The 20,681-nt window shown below is 38.6% G+C and overlaps 2 protein-coding genes across 9 annotated transcripts in view; one reads left to right on the top strand and one right to left on the bottom strand.

Moving 5' to 3' along the window:
- The window catches only part of LOC131681795 (arrestin domain-containing protein 3-like), a 77,318-nt gene extending 60,660 nt beyond the window's left edge, over window positions 1–16,658 (bottom strand). For 3 of the 8 annotated variants that reach the window (XM_058962828.1, XM_058962832.1, XM_058962835.1), the window contains exon 1: window positions 16,295–16,658. The gene's annotated coding sequence lies outside the window, so the exon portion shown is untranslated. Of the gene's footprint in view, window positions 1–15,762; window positions 15,839–15,967; window positions 16,236–16,294 lie in introns of those variants that run through there. The other 5 variants (XM_058962833.1, XM_058962836.1, XM_058962831.1 and 2 more) reach the window with 4 other exon arrangements.
- Window positions 16,659–16,702: 44 nt separating this feature from the next.
- Window positions 16,703–20,681, top strand: part of LOC131681794 (putative gustatory receptor 28b) — a 25,719-nt gene continuing 21,740 nt past the window's right edge. Inside the window, exon 1 of the mRNA XM_058962827.1 lies at window positions 16,703–16,748. The gene's annotated coding sequence lies outside the window, so the exon portion shown is untranslated. The remainder of the gene's footprint in view (window positions 16,749–20,681) is intronic.

The following is a 20,681-nucleotide window of genomic DNA, read 5'->3' as shown; positions in this document are numbered from 1 at the left end:
TCAAACTTTTGTCAGCCGGTCTGGCAAACATTAAAGAAAATCATGTAAACTCACCCATCGTCCGCTTCAGGAGTCCAAATCCGTCCGTCCAGAACCGTCCAGTGCCGCGCGGAAACATCCCTGCCTCCATCTGAGTGGATTTGTTTATGTTGGGTTGGTAGTCCGTTTCACCTGAAAAAACATGAAAAAACAACACAAAATTAGTTAACTCACCTTCTAGTACATGATCCGTCTTTCGGAAACGTTTTATCTGCACGTTTTTTGGGCCATTTCGGTATAATATTTGGTAAATTACCTGGAAAATGTACAATTAACAAACAGCACAACACATCACTTGCAATATTTTTTTCAGTTTGACGTTTCTCTTCGTTGCGGGTTGTTAGTTCAGTGTATGCGTGAGTTTATGAGAGCTTTAATAGGGTTGGGTACTTTTTCATTTTCGTTGCATTTCCGTTGTGTCGAAAGTTTTTTTTCGACGTAGGAAATGTAACGTAAGATGGATTTATGGGATATGTGGTCATTTAGGGTATGTGTTTGTATTGTCGGAATACATCCGGCGTTAATACATAACCAAAATGATTGTTTAGGGAGATATTTTCGGGGGTCTTCGGGAGAGATTTTCGGGGGATATTTCGGGGGATATTTTCAGGAGAATTATGTGCAGATTTCTCACTAGCTGAATTATTTCGGCGTTCGAGTCACTGCAAAGGAAATTATGAAGTTCAGTTCGGCGTTTTGTCTAGTAAAAAGTGTTTATTCAGGGAAGAGCTCTGAGGTGCTTTCAAAAGACAAAACTGTGCGGTAAATTGAGTGAAGGGATACATTTCCAACGTAAGGATTGGAGTAGTTTTGGAACTCAATAAGCCTGTTTCTTGTAGTATTCATGAAGTTACATTGGGAATTATGTTGCATTGAGAGTCGTAAGAAACTCAATGTATGTTGTAGTGTTGGGGTTTCGGCTTGATCTAAAATTTCAACATTTTGGTATCAATGCCAGTATTTGGGGATTTGTTGCAGTCTTTGAGTGTTATATATCTGAACTACCGGAGCGCAGCAGGGGAAATGTCAAATCCATCAGTATTTCTGTATTCAAGGCGAACCTAGGATTAGTTGTACATAACATTTTGTAAATAGTAGTTGTAGTTTTTTTTTTCTATTGTTAGTCTTAGTCATTTCGTAAAATTGTCCCTTACGAAAATTTGGTATTAATCCTAATACCAAATTTTCGTAAAACAAGCCTGGTGTTATGTAGCGGTCATGTCATATTCAGCAATATTTTTCAAATTTAGTAGAACCAGTCTGATTTGTTTGCGCCAAGAGTTAGACAACCTACCGTTGATCGACTCTTGCGCAACACCCTAGCAAATACTCCTCTCCGCGAGGGGAAGAAATTAAATTGCCTGTTGAGATTCTCCTGAAGACGAAAACCATGACGATCCTTCCCTTGGAATGCATGATGGAAAGGGACAGATAGAGCCAAGGGTTAGCTGACAGAATAAAACAGCTAGTGGGGTCGTTGATTTCCGAACTTGCCCGAAGAAATTTGCGGGAAAATACGCGCTTCCTGTAAGTTCGTACGAAATTACCTTCCCTAATCTGAGGATTAACGCTGCTAGTCCATTTCGTCCCAGTCCGCCAAACATAGTGAAAGTGCGCGTAGTTTTGTCCGGTTTAGTTTCCAAGTATGTAAAGTGTCGTGATAGTACTTTGAATTAGTCTAAATTTCTTGTCTCTCCCGTTCCATTAGTTGTCTGTAGGTTCGTAACAAACGCTAGCGTGTGGTAAAGTGCGTGCGAATTCAGGAGAAAGGTAATAGTGCTCAAAATTATAGTGCCATTGACCCTCCCCATGTGCTAATGACCCCGTTTGCAATATCCAGACGGCACCTCTTTATTTGACACAGCTACGACGAACGAGAGGAAGAAGAGAGGAACAAAACCACACGCGCGCAGGTCCAAGCGCATCGGACGAAATTTGAACCCGGCACCGTTACGCCGCCGGAAGGAAGGACGACCCGTCTAAAAGCCGTCCCTTCTATCGTCGGGAAAGATCAACGCAACTTTTCCGGCCGATAAATCATCAACCAGCATCCAACAACCGCTGGTCAGAAACCGGCGCGGCCGATCGATGTAATCGCCCGTCATCGAATCGCCCGTCATCGAAACAGCCATCGCAGCAGAACGATCGACAGCAGCAGAAACCAACAGCAGCAGATTGGGTGAGTCGTATCGTTCTTGCTAATTAAGTGTGAAGGGTGGCGTCCGGGGAGGACGCCACAGTGAGTTAATCCGGAAGAGCGCAAAACGCTCGAGAAGTCGTCCACGGACGGCTAGAATTAGGGACGCGTCCATGATTTGAGGTTGTGTGTCGGCCATTACGTTTTAGTCCGTCATTCACGAACGCCACACACAACCCATTTAATTAGTCACCCGGGTGCAAAGCAATAGCTGATTGATACGCTGGAGCCGTGAGGTGACGTCACCGAACTTTGGGAGGATTTTGGAAATGAGAAGAAAAGCACAAGCAGGTCAATGAGCACAGTAGGGAGAGAGTACACGCACACATCAGAAGATAGGCCTAGAAAGTTAAAAGCTAAAAAATACAAACATGAAATAGAACATAAATCTGCCGTTTTGTACCGTAAATAAATGTTGTTTAGTGTAAATGAAGCGAATGTTTTGTAGATTCATGTAGTACTCCCTTATGGTTTTAGTCTCGTTCTAGTATGGTTACGTCACTTCGTTCGGTGTAGTTTTCGTTTCGTTTCACTGTCTTCCGCTTGGCGGAATTTGATGAGTGGTGAAAGCTTCGCTTTCAGTATGTTTGGGCCACCTGGCGGTGAGTGGCTACAGTTCCAGTGATGATAAGTTAGGTATGGGGAATTTCTTACCGCGTATTCTCTGAGGGTAAATAGGTTCTTGATGATTGCTACTGACTGATAATAGGGTCGTCTACCCGACTTTTGGAGGCTGACTTTTGATAAGCCTGTCTGGTTCGATCCTGAATAATTTCTTTAGGTGAATTTTCTTCAGGGACTCGCCCTAAGAAGAGTCTCATCCGGGCAAACAAATCTTGGCGTGCAGTCTTCCTACGGGAAGTGGCGCATAAGCTGCACGCTTGTTAGGGATCGACCAGGGCTGGCTACAACATTCAATGTACAAATTCCGCTATGCCCACTCGAGTCTGATCTTGTTTCGATGCGAGAATTAGGTTGGTATAAATATAGTTGATATCAAATATGCAGTAGTTTAGAATTTTCGCTATTCTAGTTACCTCATGCACAAGATATTGAATTTTCAATTGCATTCTCAAATAAATTTTTGTCGAAAAAGTATTTGTCAAAATTTTAGTTTCTGTTAAAAATCCGGGCCCCCTTCAAAGCTCCGGGCCCGGGGGGAAACACCCCGGTCTCCCCCCCCCCCCCTCTCGGCGGCCCTAACACGCAAAATAACACATATAAAGTAATTTGTCAGCTTTTTAGGTCAGTTACCTCATCGTGCACCGCCCAAAAGGCGAAGAAAATATAATGGAATCTATGGAAAATTTATTTCAACTTCACTTAGCCACTTCACCTCGCCACTACCACTGCACTAGTATTACATAATCATTTCAGGACTTTCTGCAACGATGTCCGTTAAATTGATGTTATTAGTTTTCTTCAATCACTCAATAACTTCGATTATATTTATCATTTAAGAATATTTTTAAGAAATATTTTTTTCAGTTCTATCGCTCTATGCATTTTAATTTAATTTTAATTATTTCAATAATTAATTGTTTTCAGTTTCTTCATGTTAATAACTTGTTTTTGTTTTCGATTTCCTCATTTTATTAATTTATGTCTTGTCATCCATTTCCATCATTGCAATCATTTTGTTCATTTTATTGGCTAATTCTTTGTGTGCATTATATAAGTTTTACTCATTTAATTTCTTTCGTTAATACTAATTAATATTTCTTATTAATTTAATGAAATCCGAATATTCTATTCATCGCATCATGTGCATATTTAAAATTTCATTGATTTTATGCTTTAATTTCCTTAACTAATTTTGTTAATTTTATTCATTCTCTTGATTACTTCAATATTTATTATTAATTCTACTTATTTTGTGGGGAAAGGGGCGAGGGGTTTCTTCTCTTATGTTCCGGCCATCACATCACATGATTCGGTATTCTTGGTATGTATAACAAACATAAATATGTGACACAAGGTACTAAAAGCGCACTAAAATCTCGTCAATTCTATTTTTCATTGGATTGTCAGTTATAAAGATATCACCAAGCGGCCGTTCATAAACGATGATTTTTGACAGTTGGGGAAGAGCCATGAATTACCGACAGAAAAACTAAAAAATAATGAGATGTACTAGCGGAGTGAGGATAATAAAACCCACAACAATTTGCAATATGCTTAGGGGAAGTTTATTTTAGACTATTTTTTCAACGAGACATTGTTTATGAATGGCATCGAAATGAATAATATTCCATAACGAATATCACGTACCATCGGTGACAGAGCAGTGGGATTAAGGCCAAGTTACCCCAGGGTCGTGCAAAACTAAGAAGCAACATCGCACAGAGAACAAACTTCCATCTTAAGCGTAAAAGTTGAGAAAAAAACACATCCAAAGGTAACTGAGATGTAACCACCAGAGGTGGTTTTGTTTTCATTCCGTTTAGTGCGTGAGTTTTACTGAATTGATGTTCACATTGATGTGACCGTTAAAATAATATTGGGATATGGCAGTATGGTGGTCGTAATGGTCTAGCGGATATTTGTTCAAATGACAGAACAATGATCAGGAAAAAGCGGAAGAAGCGGAATCTATCTATAGTTTTAATTGTATCACGGGGTTATATACAAAGTTGTGGCAAAAATGGAGCTAAGTTCGTGATTTTTTAAATCATTTTATTCGAAGTTTATTTGAAAAACCGAAAGACAGTTCGTTGGTACTATCGGAAATAGAAAAAAAAACCAGTTGATTTTAAAAAATATTGCAAGTTGTCGGAGTTATGGCCCATCCCCCAAAGTGTGTTTTTGGCAGAGGCTTGCGGTAAACGCTCTCCAAGCCGAACCGCTCAACTGAAATCAAAAAAGTAAAAGGATTATTTAAGAAAAATGTATTTTGGTGTACCTGAACGGATCGGTATCCTAATAGAAAAAAATCCTGCAAAAAGCGTGAGTTTTGTGGTGTTCAAAATTTTAAACAAAAAATTATTGCTTAGAATTGAGTTATTTTAGATGAAAGAGGAATTGTTCAAGAACACGAGAATCGAATGAATATTTTTTGAGATATTTTTTTCTAGTGCTCCGATCTGGATGAAATTTCGCACAGATATTTTCAGGAGTATATACTTTACTGAGCTTTGTCTATAACGCCTCAACACGCGTTGTTAGGAGCACGATCCATTGGACTAGACAAAATAGAGAACTAAACAGGCGCCAAATTTAGTCCTCTTCACGAGTACCGGTGTTTTTTTTTTTGGGTGACAGTCGCCACTTCGTCCGATTTTGCAAATTTTGTCTCGCAGGACGGACCGACATCCCTTAAGCTATAAGCTGCAGTCCTATTAACCCGCTAAAATGATATTAATTCAATTTATTTCGATAATTTTGATGTTTCAATTACTTCTTATTTCTTATATTCATTGTATTCCTGTTTGTCATTTTATTCACTTAATGCGTTACATTTATAATATAAATTTGTGCATTTTCTAATGTTAATTTTATTTCTTTCAATCATTGCATTACTATCATTTTCCATCATTTTTTGTTTGATTCATTTTATTCGTTTTTTCATGCGATTCAATTGATTTTATTATTTAATTTAGTAGTTTGGTTATCAAATTTATTCTGTTAATTAATTTCATGCTTTTTATTTAATTTATTGGTTTGATTTCTATAAATCATACTTCTTATTTTCAATTATTTATTTTCATTATGTCTTTCCCATATAAAAAGGTAATGCAATCACTCTGAAAATCGTTGACCTTATCCCGTCATATATTATTAGACTCAGTTCGTCGAGATCGGAAAATTTCTCTGCGTGTGTATGTAAGTGACTGTGCCTATGTTGTATGTGTATGTGTATTAGACTGCCCAGAAAAATAATGAATTTTTGAAAACACAATCGGCCCACCCCTGAGTCGATTCCTAGTCCCACCAGGAGTACTTGCTCCAAATTTGAAGCAAATCGAACAAGTCTAGCTACCGGACCAACGTGCTTGAAGTTTGTGTGGGATTTTTCGACAATTTACATGGAGAAAACCCTCTTGCTCACATTTTCGCCGCTAGGTGGCACTGTATACAACAGATTATCACCAAAAGTGAAACTTAAGAAGATAATTCTATTGTCTACAACTTTGTTGAAGACTGCAAAGCGATTCGACTCGAATAGGAAAAGTTATTAAACTTTTAACGAAGTGATGTCTGAGTCAGTTTTGCATGGGGCCTAGCAGTGCATGATAGTGTATCACTACTAGGTTCTAACAAACTAAACATTTTTGTGGATTAATGGTTAGATTTAGCTGAATAGTATGTTCGGAAGAATTGCAGTACATAATACGAGCTATATTTTGGTTAGAAAATTTTAGTTCAATCTGTGACCGCATAGATGGCGCCATCACTAACTTTTCAACGGAGAGAGATAGAATATCGAAATGTTTGGAAGAATTACTGCAATATTCTTGTTCTACAACTTTGTAGAAGACACCTAATTTCTATCTCTCTTCGTTGAAAAGTTAGTGTTGGCGCCATCTATGCGGTCAGATGTGGAACTACAATTTTCTAACCAAAACATAACTCGTATTATGTACTACAATTCTTCCGAACATACTATTCAGCTAGATCTAACCATTATTCCATAAAAATGTTTAGTTTGTTAGAACCTAGTACTGATACACTACCATGTATACAGTGCCACCTAGCGGCGAAAATGTGAGCAAGAGGGTTTTCTCCATGTAAATTGTCGAAAAATCCCATACAAACTTCAAGCACGTTGGTCCGGTAGCTAGACTTGTTCGATTTGGCTCAAATTTGGAGTAGACACTCCTGGTGGGACTAGGAATCGACTCAGGGGTGGGCCGATGGGGGTCATTTTTTTCTGTCACTCTAATGTGTATGTGTGCCCCAAATTTTGTCATATTACGATGAATTGAACCGATTTACTACGAGCAAACAAACAAACGGTGTAACGCTCCCATAGGCTGCTATTAATTTTTTGTCGATCTGGGCTCCAGATTTGAAACTCGTACCAGCTTAACCTGGTTGCAGTATGCTTGCGCTCAAAACTTTCGACAGTGCATAGCTCTCGTCGAAGCCGAACGCCGCGGCTAAACATCGAGCGGCTACAAGATGGCAGAGTGGCTCAAGAATACGCGCAGCAGTTGGAAGTGGCACTACCAACGGAAGAGCAGCTAGGCGCAGTTGCCCTTGAAGATGGCTGGAGAGATATCCGATCCGCCATAGGTAGCACCGCAGCCACTGCACTAGGTACGGTGGGCCCTAACCGAAGAAGCGACTGGCACGACGGCGAATGCGAGCAGTTAGTCGAAGAGAAGAATGCAGCATGGGCGAGAATGCTGCAACACCGCACGAGGGCGAACGAGGCGCGATATAAACAGGCACGGAACAGGCAGAACTCGGTTTTCCGGACCAAAAAGCGCCAGCAGGAAGACCGAGATCGCGAAGCGATGGAGCAGCTGTACCGCGCTAAAGACACACGGAAATTCTACGAGAAGTTGAACCGCTCGCGCAGGGGCCACGTACCACAGGCCGACATGTGCAGAGATACAAACGGGAATCTTCTCACGGACCAGTGTGAGGTGATCCAGAGGTGGCGGCAGCACTACGAAGAACACCTGAACGGCGATACAGCAGACGACGAGGATGGCACGGTAACGCACCTGGGAGCACGCGCGGAAGACATTACACTACCGGCTCCGGATCTCCAAGAAATCCAGGAGGAGATTAGCCGGCTCAAAAATAATAAAGCCGCTGGGGTTGACCAAATACCAAGCGAGCTACTAAAACACGGTGGCGAGCCACTGGCTAAAGCGCTGCACTGGGTGATTACCAAGATTTGGGAGGAGGAGATTTTACTGGAGGAGTGGATGGAAGGTGTCGTGTGTCCTATCTACAAAAAGGGCGACAAGCTGGATTGCTGTAATTACCGAGCAATCACCCTGCTGAACGCCGCCTACAAGGTACTCTCCCAAATACTATGCCGTCGACTATCACCAATTGCAAGAGAGTTCGTGGGGCAGTACCAGGCGGGTTTCATGAGCGAACGATCTACCACGGACCAGGTGTGCGCTCTTCGTCAAGTACTGCAGAAATGCCGCGAGTACAATGTGCCACGACATCATTTGTTCATCGACTTCAAAGCCGCATACGACACTATCGATCGAGATCAGCTATGGCAGATTATGCACGAGTACGGATTCCCGGATAAACTGACGCGATTAGTGAAGGCGACGATGGATCGGGTGATGTGCGTAGTACGCGTCTCAGGGACGCTCTCGAGTCCCTTCGAATCACGCAGAGGGTTACGGCAAGGTGATGGTCTCTCGTGTCTGTTATTCAACATCGCGCTGGAAGGTGTAATAAGAAGAGCAGGGATCGACACGAGTGGTACGATTTTCACAAAGTCCGTTCAGCTACTTGGCTTCGCCGATGACGTTGATATTATTGCACGAAACTTTGAGAAGATGGAGGAAGCCTACATCAGACTGAAAAGAGAAGCCAAGCGCGTCGGACTTGCCATCAACACGTCGAAGACAAAGTACATGATAGGAAGAGGTTCACGAGAAGAGAATGAGAACCGCCCGCTTCGAGTTTGCATCGGTGGCGACGAAATCGAAGTGGTTGAAGAGTTCGTGTACTTGGGCTCACTGGTGACCGCCGACAATGATACCAGCAGAGAGATTCGTAGACGCATCGTGGCAGGAAATCGTGCTTACTTTGGCCTCCGCAAGACACTTCTGTCGAACAGAGTTCGCCGTCGTACGAAGTTGACCATCTACAAGACGCTGATTAGACCGGTAGTTCTCTACGGGCACGAGACCTGGACCATGCTCGTGGAGGACCAGCGCGCACTTGGTGTCTTCGAACGGAAAGTGCTGCGTACCATCTACGGTGGAGTGCAGATGGAAGACGGCACATGGAGACGGCGAATAAACCATGAGTTGCATCAGCTGTTGGGGGAGCCGCCCATCTGTCATACCGCGAAACTCGGACGACTACGGTGGGCCGGGCACGTAGCCAGAATGTCGGACAGTAGCCCGGTGAAAACGGTTCTCAACTGCAATCCGACCGGTACAAGAAGACGTGGCGCGCAGCGAGCACGATGGATCGACCAGGTGGAAGACAATTTGCGGACCCTTCGCAGACTGCGTGGCTGGCGACGCGCGGCCATGGACCGAGTGGAATGGAGGAATCTTTTGTATAGGCCACTTCGGCCTTAATCTGTTAATAAATAAATAATAAACCAGCTTAAAATCAATTTGATGTAAAATTTATTAATTTCGTCTAAAATTACTGGAATTTGCAGATCTAAATAACTTACTCTTTCCCGCTTATAGTGTCTGTTGAGCATCATAACTTTTAATAGGTTTCCACAAGATTTGTTTACAAAAACAAGTAAGCTTGATGATTGGGGCTATCACATATCTTGATCAAAACAGGTCAAGCAAGAGCTAATGACTAACCAAAGACGCTTTGACCACATTGACCATGGTTCTTGATACCGTATATGTTGGCAGGAGCTGAAAAATGTTCAAATTTGAGGAATCGAAATTGTGTTTTTGAAGCCAAACGTCCTTGATGGGCATGAAACGTGCCAATCACCATATGAACAACAAATAGGGAAAATCAATTTGCTTTTCAATCGGGTTCATAACTGATGCGGAAGTTATGGGATTGTCGAAAAATAATATCATTTGTGTATCTACATCACCGCATTTTTTGCCAATTCGATGTGCTGTTACACCTATCCCTTCTGTAGAAAAATGTCATGCTTCTTCGGGTTGGCGTCCCGTTATCAAACTGATTACGTCCTCATCTTTGTATTTATGTATTCGCCATGTTTGGGGCAAAATTCTCGTCAGGTAGAGATTTGCCCTTCTTATTTGAATATTTTCTTTCCACCAGTCTTTGCTTAGCAATGTCGGTAAACAGGGTAATAAATTAATTGTTTGAACGTTATATCCGCAGCATAGTAGAGTGCTTCGAAATCGCGATGGCACGTTCGCAAATCATAACAAACATGATTAAGATGAAACCCCAAAGTCAATTGATAAACTTGCTTGCGGGATTTATTCCTCGCTCAGCAATTTAAAGTTCCGGAGCTGCTTGAGCAATCAGAATACAACATTATAAGAAGTTGTAAAAATGTGGGAATGTAAAATTTGTTGAAAAGTTGGCAAACTTAATTAATTTATATTTTAAACTAGATAATAATATATGGAAATCAAATTACTAAGAACTTTATTACTTTTGTGGTTTACGAGGTGGTCTGCACTAAATATCATTTTTGAAATTCAGACAACGCGTCTAAAAGAATCTGAAAACATCGTTTGAGCTACCATTCACTTTAGTTGACTTTTTCATAAGCGAGTGTTCTGATTCGGTTAAACCTTTAGAGAAGCTTCTATTGCTAGAAAGTAATCTACCGAAAATGTTTACAATCTGAACTAGGTCACGATCGCATTAAATCGAAAGTAAAGAAGCCTTCGCAAAGTTTATCAGATGCAAAAAATGCGTTTTCATTCAATCGATTCTCCATTATGGTTTGTTACTGGCGGACATCCCACGACGGCAGCTTCTATCGTAAATCACGGCAGCTTCTATCCTAACTCACACAAATTTTTTTAAGAGGATTCACTGCAATACCTTCGCGTGAAGAAAATATTCATATTCATCAAACATTTTGTAATTTTAAATTTATGTTCTTGCACATATTTAAGCAAGTTACTTGGCGTGTTTTTCCCAACAAATTTTGTTGTAATTTTCAACGTTGATTGAAAATTACTGTTTCATAGGTTGAAAAAACTATGCATATCTTTTTATCTCACGGCTGTTATTTATTTATGGCACTAAAATACCTATATGACGTGTTATAATATAAGGATAAAAGAGAGAAATCGTGTGCTTTTCGATGATATTTTTGTGTGAATCGATTTTAATTTACTTTTCAATCGAACCTCAGATGGCAGCAATATATGTTTACAACCGTATTGATTTACATATAGTTTTAATATCATCATTTTTAAATGTGAAGGCTAATAACATGTTCTAAATTGTAATGCTTTCCTGGTCAAATTATTCACAGTGGTTGGAAATAAACGAAAAAAAAAAACGTTTTACTCAATCTTGTGCTGGATTAATTGAAGTTGCAAAGCGTATATCATTACAATTTGCGAGCCTGACCCAATAGGTACAGTACCTATAGGAGGAGCACGAGCAGCAAATTAAGGATTCTTCACCCCTCGTGCACGTGGATAAATTATTTGATTAGAAAATGATTGATTCACATGGCGGCGAGGTACATGTACTTCTTCAACATCTGTAGTCATGATAGACACTCTAGCTCTACATGTATGTCTGTAATACATAGGTTTAATTTTCGTGATTTCTAGGTACGTTACCTTAAGATGTGTTCCTGTGTTTACTATTAGATTAGATTAGCAGAATAATGTGATTCGATGATTCATGCTCACGTTTTCAAAACCTTTGTTACGATATTCGTAATTCATGTTTGTGTTATCGTGATCTTTTATTCGTGATTTCATTCTCGGAATTTCCGCACCTAGTCATGTGATTCATATCCATAATCGTGTTGTTTTATCGTGTTGTCATGATATTTTATCCACGAATTGAATCATGAATTTTTCGCAAGGAGTCAGGACCTTAGTCATGATTTTCGAATTTTCTTTGAGCGTTTTCGTGATATGTTAGTCTGGAATTGGATCATGAAAGCGTAACTGATCTGCGATCTGTTGTGATTTTGTGAATTATTTTACTACCACGACATGTTACGACTAGTGCAGTTTTCGTTTTCCGGAGATCACACTCAATCTGATCAGATGAATAATGACGTTCGAGGTCTCAATAGTTTTATTATATCTACTGTTAGAACAGTAACTGGACACAACTTTAATATATTTAATGAAGCAGTTCACGAAACAAAATGAAACCAACCAAATCAATATACCATATATTGTGAAAAAGTTCAAGTAGAATTTTCAAGTATTTGGGGATTTATTCAAAAGAACGCAATAACCAGTATACGAATCTATGAATAATGTTCAGTTCGTGAAATTATTCTCGTAAAAATATTAGGATCATTAGGAAATGGGAAACGAATGAACTATGAACTATTTCACGAGCATGAATGGTGAAGCGTGAATAATACAGCAGAAATCATAAATTGGTTCGCGAATCTAAGAATGATATTCTAAGTTCTGTGAAATCTCATATACTATGGACACTATTTCCTAATTCATCTTAGCATCTCTATTCATCCAACCCATTTGAACATATTAGGTAGAGCAGTGTCTGGTATCTCTATTCAACGCATTAGCTTAAATGATAGGATGAATAAGAGTGCGTTGTACTCAACTTATCACATCGCTCAAAAACGAGTTATTTACATTTTCTAGGCCAGATTTTTCATTATATCACTCTTTAGGAACGAAGAAAAGATGTATAAACCTATTTAAGCGCAGTTAGCCGAGCTCACAATGAAATAGTGTGACATCCTGATTCCTAACTAATGAGATGAATAAGGGTTCGTCTACCCTATATGATTAAAGGGGTGACGTATTTCATGATTTTGTGCACTATTTCCAGGACCCGATATGTGAATCGTGACTAATATGATTGTAGTTATTAGGAAGGTATGAACGGACCCATAAAAATATACCGAGTCTCATGAAATACTTTACGAAAAAAATATCAAGATTGGTTAACATTGGGATCAACAGTATTGGCCAAACATGTGCAACTAATATACAACTTTATTTAAAAGAGTCAGTAAACTTGATTGTTCTTGAACTGAAACAAAGTAAAGTTCCACAGTCAATGGGTTAGGAATCTCATTTCATTCTATATAGTTATATGGCGATAAGCTCTTTAACGACGGAACACTAAGCAAATTGTTATGAAAAGTGCATTTTGGTGTTGGACAAAACAAGTACAACTTTTGGTTTCCTCTCGATTTTTTTGTAAAACTGTGCAAAATAAGCGGAACATGTTGCGTTTCACAATAAAAGTTTTATACAATCTTTATTCTACCATCACGACGTTAATATCACATACAATTCCTTGAAAACTTAAAATAGTTAGGGATTCATTACCGTAAACTACTAAAATTGGTATTGCAAGCCTTGGATTTAGATTCAGAAGAAATGATCGATTATTGCTTATTTAACGATAACTTTTCTTATGACACAAAGTCTATCTTTTTGAAGAGTTAATTCTCTATAATTACTTCTAGGAGGCTTATTTAAATTATTGTATCAGAAGATGCACTGTATTCTGCTGCAAAACTTGTTCGAAAATACAATATCGCCGAAATTGACCTTTATTTTATTATGCAATCGCTCTGAAAGTCGGTAACTTAATCCCGGCCCTGAGGGTCGAGTGTCATGTACCATTCGCTTCAGTTCGTCGAGATCGGAAAATGTCTGTGTGTATGTATGTGTGCATGTGGAAAAATGTCACCTCTGAGATAGCTGAAAAATGAGATTCAGCCGTTAACATCATTTTTTTAGAATGGCGCTGCAGCGAATATGTATAAAAGTCCGAAAGTCTTCCGATATTCTGAGAAATCGAGGGGGTCTGAATTACTTCCACGGCCTTAATAACCCCGGGTATCCCTACCATTTCGCGATTAAAAAAAGTTAACAAATTAAATAAAATTAAGTCTAAGTTAAAAAGTTGAAAGCTTATGACCAAGGATGCAAAATGTCTACCTTTTCTGCGGCTGTAATTTTTCTGCCTACATTCTCATTTCTCTTTTGACGCTGCTGTCGTTCGTTACTGCAGGACGCCCAGCGCTGTACTGCAGTCTGTAAGCAAAGCAGTAACATGACAAAGAAATACTGCCCCCAGTACAGCCACCAGACGCGAGCGGTACAGCTTCTCTTTCCTTATTTTACACTTTTTAATATTTTTAATCTATTCAATATTTTCAATAACGAACGACGGTAATAAATGCGGTTCGTTTACGCCACGACTGGCATCATCGCTTTCGTGTGCGGGCCTCTCCCTTTGACTACGCAGAGAAAAGTGTACAAAGCGAGAGAACAAACTTTACTACGTCACACTCTCACCGAGCAATCGGAGTACAACAGCAAAACAAAAATGTATTCTACTTCTCTACGGGAAAATGTACTCGGTTTGACTACCGTTCTGGCAAGAGCTGTAGTGATGTGTCGCTGTAGCGGGCTGTACGGCTTGTGTAAATGTAAATATACCGAAAAAAATGTAGTTTACCAGTACCTTTGGCATCCCTGATAGACTATTGTCAATCCATCGCCGGCGGATACTTGTCCGATCGTTATGAATTTACGTCGCTATTTAAAAATTGAGCGACCGAAAGTAAAAGTCGCGAGGACTGAACATGCTTCGTTTCAAATACATTAGAATATAAAAATCGAAAATAAACTTCAAGCCTAAAAATCGGACAGAAATCTTGTAGCATAAGAATCGCTTTAAAAAAAATTACTTGTTAAATTCGGCAAGGATGTACCTCTACTATAAAAATCGGTTAAAAATAAATAAATCGCTCGTAAGAGCATCCGTATATCTTGATGTTCAAGATTAAAAATCGGCTAACAAAAACTACTTTGTAAGAATCGGATATATTTTTTTCCGGTGTTTTTTACTGAAGGATTTTTTATCCGACTCTTGCAAAGGAATATCCCAGTCCGATTTTTATGCTTGAAGTCCGGTTTTTATACTCTAATATATTTGAAACAAGTTTTACGAAGCATATTCTGTCCTAGGGGTGGGCGTAGCGTAGTTGGAAAATCGATTGCCTTGTACGCAGCGCACCTGGGTTCGAGTCCCGACCCCGCACATAGGGTTGGACATTTTTCATAAGAGATTTTTCTAACCCGAAGAGGCGAATGACCTTAAGGTTAAAACCTCTATAATCGAAAAAAAATGTCCGACTTTAATTTTCGGTCGCTCAATTGTAGTTTTCACATAATTTTGGTTCTTTTTGTAAATCTTTATAAGTCATTTATGTTTTATTTCACTGGCTCGTTTGAAATTATTTGTTATCAGTTTCGCATATAGTTTACTACTTATTATAGTACGACTCATATATTTTCGATCTATTACTATTGACAAACTCTCAGCTTCCTCCCTCCACACCTCTCAAAACCAGCTATGGGACTTGTATAAATGTATGGAACAAATACTCATCGAGGAAGGCATATGTTATATATACACTTTTCTTCAGAAAATGTGCTCAACATAAATTATTAAAGCTTCCCATGAATTATAAATACAAAAAAACACATAGAACAATTGAAAATAACTTTGTTGAGTTTTTAACCATGGTTTACTGGAGAAAGAAATTTTTTAATATACTATAAGCTCAAAATAATGCAAAAAGATATGTTTGAGTTACATTTCCGAACAGCTCAAAAGAAGTGATTTTGATAATTTTCAAAGTTTGCAGTACGCCCAGGGTTTAAATAAGTGGTGTCGCGGTAGAATTGAAAATTGGAACATATAGATATTCTTACCACCTTAAATTTCTTCGCATGTCGTTTTAAGACTAAAACACTTTTTATAACATTTTTTTGAACAGTGGTGTAACCCCTAATGCAAAAAGTAAGGAACAAAGTTGGTTCATATAGACTGGGACAGACATTAATCAGACTGGAATTTAATATTCGTTGATCCATTGAATCAATATTTACTTTATAGGTAAATAAATAAAGTTGTAACCTGATTAGCGCTAAGTGGTAAAATGAATTCCCCTTTCCAGAGAACATCTAAGGTAAAATCACATAATTTGGAACCCTTTCTATCATATTGTTGTGGATCGTATTTTGGCCCGAATATTTATTTCAAGCATATCTCAAAATATTGAAAACGTAGATTATTTGGCAGAGCTCTCTTTCAGTTTGTTTAAACAAGGTTCCACAATCCAATTGATTTGTTCCTTTCGTTTAATAAAGGGCCACTCAATCACATTCGAAAGTTGCAAAATTGATTTTCTCTCATGCACACATTTCTTCTTTCACAGCCACTCGCGACTCCACAATTAATTACGTCAGCAACTGCAGCAGGGATCCGTCGGAAGTATCGCGTTTAACGTATCCAGCGATATGTACCAGAATCAATGAACTCTTCAGAGCGTTTTCACTGTATCTTTTATTCATAAACGATTAGATGGACAGATGCCCTAGCAGTTTTTCCACTTCCTTACACATACTATTCACAACACAATATTAAAGCAAATAATACTATCCATTTGGACTGACAAACACTAATAGCTACTTAGCGTTTTTTAGTTGCCAACAGTGTGTATTGCGCCCTTTTTGCGTTGTTGGAACAGCGGAAACCACCAACAATCTTCAGGAAGCGCGCACCAACTAGTATGTTATCCAGAAAAAATACGTCCGTTCACCTCGGGGTTTGTATACAAACTGATGACTACGTTGCCGTCTGTGATGATGATGATGATAATTCACCACCACATGGTCCATCAGGATAGCATGGAGAGGTATGAAACAGGGCCAGCCTCCTGCCGTGTGAAGAGCTGGCAGATAAACCTATGCTTGTGTCAAGTATCATTCCACTGATAAGGTCGAAGTCGGTGATACATGAGTTTCATTTTCATTATAATTCTGATCCTTTTAATTAGTCCGTCGGTTCCCGTGTTATTGGTTAGAAATTAAGGAGTAGAGCCATGTTTAAAGTAGTTATTTATCAGCGATTAAAGATTTAGTGTTCATTCTGGAACCACTGTCTCTTACCCACGCTGTTATTGATTCTAGGGAGGTTATTTCTCCGTGGGGAGTAGAATGGGTACGCCTGAGTACGCCACACCAGTTTAGGAGAAATTGGAGCACGTGCGGGATGTAGTATTGTAATATTAAGGCTACGGTGCAGCTAGAAAATATTTTGAAATAGGCACATCACCGACTAAGCGTTGGTTGTTAAGTGCCACTGAGTATCATTAACATTTTCGGTGCTATTATACATGTTTAGAACAATTGATGTAAAGGGGGTCTACGCATTACCCTGTGTTGAAATATATTGTTTATTTTCTTACATATTCATAATGTACAGCGTAAATAAAAAAGAAGGAAAAAGAAGGCGTACAGCTAATAAATATTACAGATGTTTGCTAACAGATTCTAATTATTTATTCATCAAAACACATACAGATGCTGGTACATTGAGAAGAATCTAAAACAAAGATCTTCACCCTACGTTGTAGTTAGTTACTATGAGTACCTGTAAATACCATTCCACTAATAATCAAATAACTCTGTTATTTAGTCTATCTTCTCATCTCACCTAGAACAGAAGTTAAAAACCGTATTGCTAAGAGCAAAGAAAACAAGCTTTTTTACCTACTGGCTGGTTTCTAGCCTTCCTTGCGGGAGAACCATTATGATTGACTTTAAACAAACTAGCGTAAGACCTACAATCTGCGGCGTATAACAGTTACAAATAAAGAAAATGGCGATTAAGCTGCAGAAAGTCCACCACGTACGCAATGCAGTTTGAATGAAGTCCAATAAGTTAGAAAAGGCAGAAAGCTTTACTAGGCAGAACAACGTGCAACATTTCGTCGTACATGACGACGCACAGTGGCGGGTCTTCAAACAAAAGTCGGACAAAACCTCAAATGTTACCTAATTTGGCTGAAAATCATAATTTAAGCTAATTTTGAGGTGCTGAGCTCAGTTTTGATGTCAAAAGTTGTAAAATATAAAATGCATTTTTCCATACAGTGTCATTGAACCTTTCTTATAACTATGATCCCGTTTTCATAATAGATTTTCCGTTACTGTTCACCAATGTCAGCAATCTCATAAAAAATGAAGAACACTACTTTAAATCCATTGTATAATGTGTTGGTTTACTGTAGATTGTCTAACTATTTTACACAAAACACCATGCGTCTCCATATCAGCAACAAAGCTTTAAAATCGCCTTAAACCTTTTTGCGCACCTAGGCGCAGAACGAGACCATGCTATTCGAAAAGTAGAGGTAATTTCACGTAGAATGTATACTATGTGACCGTTCCGAAATGATTCCGAAATTTGTACAGAATACATTAGTGAAAAAAGTATTTTGGATCTGACCACCTTAAACATATTTAAACTAAAAAGTCATAGTTCCAAGCAAATTTACCAAATGTATTTTACTCATTAACAAAGTTCTTTTGTTCCTCTACACAATGAAACTAGTTGTGCTAAAATCGGACCAAAATCAAAAGAGCAACATGCATTTGAAATGAACAGAGCAATGGTGGTTTCGGAAATGAAAATAATTAAAAAATCCGGACTTTGGTACGTTTAAACTCGTGTTAAAAATCGTGTTCTTTTCCAATGATCATAAAATTTTGAATATATATCATTCAATACATGAGAAATTTAGGAAAAATATAAAATATCAATATTTCAAAAATAAATTTTTGAGGTTTTGGCCAGCCTCCGGCCACTGTGCGACGTTAGAATCAAAATCCCCGCATATATTGAAGATGGCTTAATCGAAGTTCGGCTGCATGACCGTTTACCGTGCACCATTTAACATATCATTAGATACAGCATGTCAAAACATGGAGAAATCATATCCATTACGATTGATACTAGGAGAAATTTCTTCCCAGGACGTTTCCAGCAGAGTTCGTGTGGTGAGAATAAGGGTGGTAAAACCTTTTTCTTTCTATGTGAACATGACAGAGAAACTTGATTGCCTTATTTATAACCGGATAACTCTGTGCACCTACCCAATTCAGGAAAATATGTTCTTGTTCAGCAAAAAGCTGACACACTACGGAAAACCCTTTGCAGATACTGCAATAAAAACCAACGTTCAGCCATCGGCATCTACTGCTAAAACCGCAAACGCATATTATCGTTACAGTTGAAAACTGCGCACTACAGTTGGGAAAATATGTTTATAATCCACTGCTCAGTGCTCAGTAAAGCTAGCACATTGAGCCGTGTCAAATAAAAGTAACAATAAAAAACCTGTTTTAATCCACCTAGCGGTGCAATTGTGCCTTTCTCAATCATGAACACGAGAATTTTTTAGTTGCTTATATTTATATATTTATAAAAAGCTTTCAAATGTATACATTACAATTTAATTATACATGATTTGACAACTATATACAAGAAAAGAAATCATTATTCGAGTTCTAAAATTTTGCAAAAGAAAAAAATCGCAACGGTAATATTGAATTGAAAAAAGGAGATTTGGCTAAGTCCCAAAAAGTCGATCTTCATAAAAAAATTTATAGATACAACATAAAATCTCGACGTTTCATACATTTTAAAGATGTTTGGCATCAAAAATACGGATTCGATTTTTGAAATTTCATGGGGTCCCCCATTGAAAAAATATTTTGAGCTCCGGCTTATATGGGAATTTCATATGTGACCGGAAGGTTTAGTCTATATTTCTGGAACCATATAAGCGATCCGTACGAAATTTTATAGACATTTGTAGGGATATTATAGCTATCAATTGGGACTAAGTTTGTGAAAATCGGCTCAACCATTTCCAGGAAACTGAAGTGAGTTCGTTAATTTTGAAAAATGGCCGCTTTTCCCGGGCACTTCCGGAACCGTCTATGGTGGTCAATGTAGTCAACGAAAGTTTGGTTGGCCATCGGTGACCTAGAACTGCAAATTCAAGTTGTTTGAGAGACATTTTAGCGAAATTTTCTAACTTCTTTTAACTTTTGCTATGTGATCGCACGCCACAACCCGTAACTCTAGAACCGGAAGTCGGATCGGGATGAAATTTTATAGTCATTTACTGGGGCGCAACACCTTTCATTTGAGACTAAGCTTGGTTGAATCGGTCTAGCCATATCCGAGAACCCAATGTGAATGTTATTCTGAATTTAAATACTTCCGCCGGGGCTTCCGGAACCGATGATGGTGGCCAAAGAGACTTTGAATGGCTGTTAGTGACCTAATACTACAAATCGAAGCAGTTGTGGTTACATTTTGGAAAAATTTCACCTTTATACATTGACGTAATGGTGCGATCTCATAACTTGAGATTGATTTTTAGCGCTTTTTCCACTTTAGGCCTTCACTAAAAATAGTGAATACAAAGAATTTGTAGATTTTATAAGTCATTCCTCTAATGGAAAAGGTTTTTTTGCGAGGTCAATAGATGAAGTCTCTAAATTGAACCGTTCTCAAATGAGATTGCAAGCAGTTTTGAAAAATCATGTTTTGAGATAAACGTGTTTAAAGTTTTGGGAACATTTTCGATAAATTCTTGGTAGAATGTCAATATTTCGTAAGAATTACATGGAGCTGTGGGTTTTGGAGATCGCTGATTACGAATCCGAAGTCAGTTTTTCAAAATTCAAAATGACCAATCCATTACGGCGTACCCACACGTAACAAATAAGTGGTATTTCAACCAAAATTTTTCGTCTTTCACCGTTTTCTGTGG

Source organism: Topomyia yanbarensis, chromosome 2 (assembly GCF_030247195.1).
Source record: "Topomyia yanbarensis strain Yona2022 chromosome 2, ASM3024719v1, whole genome shotgun sequence".
In the NCBI taxonomy this organism is placed as follows: domain Eukaryota; kingdom Metazoa; phylum Arthropoda; class Insecta; order Diptera; family Culicidae; genus Topomyia; species Topomyia yanbarensis.
The sequence above is the reverse complement of the archived record's forward strand: the minus strand, read 5'-3'. Positions and strand labels throughout refer to the sequence as shown.